Genomic DNA, 6,000 nt, shown 5'->3' with positions numbered 1-6,000 from the left:
TATATTGCATTTATTTAAAAATATTGCCATTTTACAAAAAAGAGTCTAAGAATTCTTAGAATGGCTTTTGGTAATGGGATTAATTAAAATGCTGTTTTTATCTCTCAGATCTAATCTCTCCAGTAGCAATACAACTTAAACTATAAAAATAAAAATTTATATTTTTGTTCATTAACTGCAATTACAAACACATTAGACTTACGGTTTATTGTTTTCCACTATTTTTTTTTTCATTTGAAAGATTTTTTTCTTTCTTTCACTTTCTCTGGCATAAAGTTAAATTACCACCAGACAATGGAAAATTTATTCCTGATTATTTTCACTTCACCAGTGTTTCAAAATTTAAAACAGGCCACTAGCCTTATTCTAGTATGGATGGAAGCAGTCAGATTGAGTAAGAATTTACTTTTCAATCAAAATGAGAATTATTCAATTTATTTTTTTCTGCCTCGCTAAGATAGGATTCAATTTGCTTGTAAATCTTTTCATATGTAACCAAAATTTTTTTACATTAAAAATTGTAGAGAAAAAATTAAGCAGTTTGATTCAGGTTTGATCTAAGAAAGTTAAGAAAACCAGTCCTGATCTTTATCCCTTTATTCCTTCATTAACTCTTTATTGTTTTTCAAAATAATTATATTTTTTGAAACAACTGGCTATTTGATACTTTAATCTTTCCCTGGCTCAGTCCTCCCTGGTCCCACTTCCAAGTTACACGATCTAAGAGATGTTGAGATTCAGTTAAACGGTAATGATAACAGAGGTTGCTGTCACAGAGGTTTCAGTAACATTTCAGTGGCAGATAGAAAGCACTTCAGCTATTTTAGGCAATATAATAATAATAATAATTATTATTATTTCATTTTGAATGGTAGCTGGCAGTTTACAACATGAATAGACAGAGAAAGACTGGATGACTATCAAGAGCACGTCAGCCTCAGAATCACACATCCATTGCTGTGGTCCCAACAGTTGCCAATACTGCCCCAGATAAGGGTGACCGCAAAACCAGACTTCCTCAGCTCTGCTGGCCAGACCAATGCCTTCCACCTTGCCTTTCTCCTTATTTAACTTAATTTCTAATTCAAGGATGATGAGGACATCTTAAAAATTGGAACATGAATCCCTCCCTACTCCCACCTGAGCACTCACTGCCAGGGGAATGTAATTTTTAATTTTCCAGTCTGTACAGCTCAGTAAGGCAGACTAGAAGAAGATTAGGAAAAAATGTTGAGTCAAACAAGCTATGCCTAATTATTTTTCTGCCAGTGTATTTTTGGAGAGTGAAGCAGTGTAGACTTTCTGTACTCTCCTCCTCTAGCCCAAGAGAAAAAAACTATGTTTAACTTCATATTATAGTGGAAATTGTGATTATCTGTAATGTCACTAAAAGGATGCCAGGAAAGTGTGGATGGGAAGCTATTGTTTTAAAGCAAGTATGCAGCTCTTTAGGAAGTGACACGGGTTGTTGCTTACTGTCTAGCAACAGCATGCTATTTTTAGGCATGTAATTCCACGAGAAATGGAAGGTTGTTTCATTTAACTGATTTTAACCAAATGGGGTCTTTTACTTTTGCAATGAAGGACGTCAGACATCAGAGGTTCCCATCATAATGATAAAATGCTCTTTAGTTTCTTGCGTGTTTTAAGATTATAGCAAAACATTTTCTGTTCAAACTCACATTTAGTTTCAAAAGTATAGAAATACATTTTTTAAAAGTTTTCATCAGCTTTACTTGCTTACAGTGTACATGTAACCTTCCCTCACACCAAGGGACAATTCTGTGAGGCACTGACCCACTCACCCTACACCTCTAGAGCATACAGTTCGTTTTCCTGACTTTTCATGGGCTACTGTTTTCTACCATTGGTGACTACAGGGAAGCTTGATCTAATTCACAGGACTACTTTACATAAAATTTCCAGAAAAAAAACAAAAGGAATGAAAAAAATGGCAGAATCTCAAGTTAACCCATTTACGGAATGAAATAAATTTAAAAAGTGATATATTTTAATTTCTAAAACTCATCATGAGATTTTAATTTTTAGCCAATGCTATATTATTTATTTTAACTTTTATTACTAAAGTTTATATTCAATAAGCTAACACATGAGTCCCACTTTTACAAGAGGGCATTAAGGAAAATTTGATGTTTTAATAGATGCATTGTACATTCCCTCTCTCTCTCTCTCCCTCTTCCCCAGTTCTCATATCTCTGTCTGCATCTCCTGAACTTTAGAATTCATGGATGCTTTGTTTATGATTTAATAAATACATTTTATGTGATCATGAAATAGAAAATGCAGTAACTACAACACCATTGTTTCATACTTTAAAGTTTTAACATATTATTAAAATTATTTTCATGCAAAACATTCTCTAAAATAATAACAAAATTTTAATTTTAGACAGGAACAGGCCCTGGCCAATTAAGTCAGTTAGTTAAGAGCCTCGTCCTGAAACAACAAGGTTGCAGGTTTGATTCCCAGTTAGTTTGGGAAGCAACCAAAAAATGCATGACTGAGTGGAATAACAAGTGCTTCCCTTTCCCTTACCTTCTCTGTCCCTTTCTCTCCCTGTCTCTCTAAAAGTCAAATATTAAGCATTGTCCTAGAGCATAGAGGTCTGGGATTCGATTCCCCGGGTTAGGGCACATATAGGAGCAGCTCAATGTTCCTGTCTCTCACTGAAAAAAAATCAAAGTCCAAACAAACAAACAAACAAATAAATAAAATAGAAAAGAACAAAATTTTGGTTTTTTCCCCCTTAAAAAAACCATAAAATATACTATTCTATGACAGCTCTGACCGCACTGCAGTTCTTTGTACCCAATTCTGTCATCCCCTTCTATCCTAGTCAAAGATTTTAGCTGGGCAAATAGCTTCCAGAGTAAATCCTGCATTTCCAGCCCCCCTTGCAATAATTTGTGTCTGTCTCTCATTTCCAGACAATGAAATCCTAGCAGTTTTCAATGGAAAGGAGCGTTCTTCATTTCACTCCTCTTTCTAGAAAGCAGATGTAAGGATGATCTCTCTTGGTCCATCTAAATGCCAACTCCTTAGGTATTTAGATTCCTTCCTTTCCCATTGTGCTGATTATATAAGGGACCTACGGATGTTAAAATAATCATACGTGCCCCAGAGGCAGTATACATTTCAGAAACAGTACTAAACTGCAATTATAAATATATATTATGTATTTATAGAAATATAAACGATCATTATAGTTTTAACTGTCGCTAGTTTCCTTGCTTAAGCAAGTCATTTAACATTTCTGAGCAGTATTATCTTTTTTTTTTTTTTTTAAGTTATGGCTGGACAAGATTATCTTCATAATTCATTGACCAGCTTTAAAATTATTTTATAATTTATTTTATAGAGGTTTTATAATTTATTTACCTAAAAATGGTATCTACATGTAGCCAGAGAAATATAAGATGTTCATTATTTCATGGAGCTCTACTGACATCCTTTGGTAAGGTTTTGATTATTTCCAACTTGATGTAGAGATAGAGAAATAGGGAAAAGGGCAGTTAGATGGTTGTTAAGTAAATAGAACCACGCACACATTTGGGCATGAAACTCAAATTTCTGAGAAATAAAAAGTTAAAAGAAAAAACAAAACAAGGCAATTGTGTCAAATTCAAAGTTTAAATATTTTAATAGCATTAATTGCATATTCAAGTTATGAATAAAATATTTTCATCTGTATGACATAAAAATGCAGAGCAGATAAAATTAAGCAGACAAGACTAGCTCACGGGCATTAAAACGACGAGCAAGGTATGTCGTCGTATGACAAGCAACAAAAAAATAAGGTATTTGGAGAATCAAGAAAGGAAAGTTCACTGAAAGCTTAAAAAAAATGCATATACCGCAACAAAAATCACTTTTGTACCGTGTCAGGTCTGGTTGCAATTTGACTTGGCACCCCGTTAATATTTGTATTTCAATAGTCGGGCGTAAGGATGGTGCAGGAATATATATGTCAGAAGAAGAAGGAGTATCTATTTAAAAAGAATTGCAAGAAGCAGTCCAGTTCCTGAGATTGTATTACGGACACAGCCGGATTAGATTGGGCTGATTACCTTAGCCTTGAAACAGAGAGTCTTTCTGCCCTGCGGGGGAGGGGACGCCTTTCATCCAAAGCCCTCCTCTCGGATGCGCCCTCCCCTCGCATTCACTTGCAAATCGCTGTGTGCTAGCGAAAGCCAGCACTTCCCCAGTCTCCAACCTTCCCATGGCGAGTGCTGCAGCTCTATCAGCAGAACCTTTCTCTCCGTGTGAGGAAGGGCTTCCCCCCCAACCTTTCCCAGTTTTTTTTTTCCTCCCTTAATCAGGAGCACTGAATGAAAGCCAATCAGAGAGAGCTCCCCCCACCACCCCGTTTTCTTCGGTACCCTGCCGTCCAGAGTTAAAAGTGATGCTGAGAGAAAGCTTGAGTTAGATTGAAGTAGAATCAGTGATAGAAAATAACTGCCGAAAACAAACAAAAAAGGGACATAGTGACAATTTCTCCAGGGTTATTTTGGCTGGAACCAACTTCCGTTATCCAGAAGCTGATAAAAAAGGTAGGAAGACTTCATCTCTCTGTGTTTGTTTTTTTTTTTTTTTTAACTCCCTTACGGTCTTTATTTCCTTTCCCTGGGGGAAAAATGTTTGCTTTTAAGTTGTATTTGGCATGATTTCCAAATGATCACCTTTAATACATAAATAAATTAATAAGCAAAAAACTATACATATATTGGATTCTGGAAACAGCTGCTTTGAATATCTATAGAGGTATGTGAAACTGGATAAATTATATATTGTGCTCAACGGTGGGTATTGATATTAGAGTTTGTAAATTTATTTACTCTGAACAAATGCTAAAAATATATTGGGGAGTGAAATTTGGCATGTTCATATTTGTTCCTTATTTTGAAAATCAGTTCAAGAGAACGTTGTTACTGTGAAGTCAAGCATCATCTAACATTACTTTGCATTGCATATGAATGGATTCACTCTGCACTTATTCATAATCATAGTTCATTGTATATTTAATGTAAAGAGAAATGACAAGCAGAAGACAGATTATTTGAAACAGTCAATGGTCACTAAGCATCTACATAAATAAAATAGATTGGCATTTATCAGAATGGAATAAGGCATCATTCCCATATTCACATTTTTATGTCTGAGTCAGAAGTATGAGGGGGGCAAGATGAAGAGGGAAGATTAGATGCATGTAGTCAGCAGTTGCAGCATTTATTGTCTCTGCTGCAATAAAATCCATATTTTATGTGGTGTTAAATTAATGCAGCACATTGCAAGTCTAAATGCATGTTCCCAACAAGTAACTATTGATAGCACTGTAAGTATGGTCAAAAGCAGTAGTCTAAAAGTGTTTTTATGCCCCTGCAATAAAAATCTACCATCTCCTTATTGTTAAAAAGGGGGGGTCTACAGGGCAATCAAAGACAAACATCATTTAGAGTGACCTCTCATCTCTTGCTTCCAAAAAACAGATCTATTTCCTATAATTGTGGTTCTTCATTCCAGTAAAAGCTTCTGTTATCCAAAACTATACATCCATTACTCTCATCTGTTTGGAGATGTATTATTTTTGTTCCTTTCTTGTTTGTTGTTTTTCTTTTTGAAGGACCTGTATTAAAAATAATCTGTCCTCTGATGCCTACGAGTGTTATACTTAAATGCATATGATAGTTGACTTTCTCCCTCCACACCATCTCCCTCTCTATGCTTCCTTAAAATGTTGCTACAAGAGCGTCTCTGTGGTGAATAACACTTGGCACGAGTGTGTTCATTTTTTAGGTCTGGTATGGTGAAGATTTTTAATTAGTAGAACTTTCATGAAAACATTATGTCATTGACAAGAGCTCCTGGTTCATTTTTAGTTAAAGTGATGAAGAAAGAAGGAAAAGGTTGTGTTATAAAGAAATAGGTAAAGGATAAGTTGCGTAGCAGATAATCTGCCTCGCTCTCCTTCCCTGCAATGTA

At 35.2% G+C, this 6,000-nt stretch overlaps 1 protein-coding gene across 1 annotated transcript in view; it reads left to right on the top strand.

The window, feature by feature from the left end:
- Positions 1-4,227: 4,227 nt before the first annotated feature.
- LOC136313582 (cadherin-10) overlaps positions 4,228-6,000 on the top strand; it is a 161,836-nt gene continuing 160,063 nt past the window's right edge. Inside the window, exon 1 of the mRNA XM_066244116.1 lies at positions 4,228-4,571. The gene's annotated coding sequence lies outside the window, so the exon portion shown is untranslated. The remainder of the gene's footprint in view (positions 4,572-6,000) is intronic.

Source organism: Saccopteryx bilineata, chromosome 1, assembly GCF_036850765.1.
Source record: "Saccopteryx bilineata isolate mSacBil1 chromosome 1, mSacBil1_pri_phased_curated, whole genome shotgun sequence".
NCBI lineage: Eukaryota > Metazoa > Chordata > Mammalia > Chiroptera > Emballonuridae > Saccopteryx > Saccopteryx bilineata.
The sequence above is the reverse complement of the archived record's forward strand: the minus strand, read 5'-3'. Positions and strand labels throughout refer to the sequence as shown.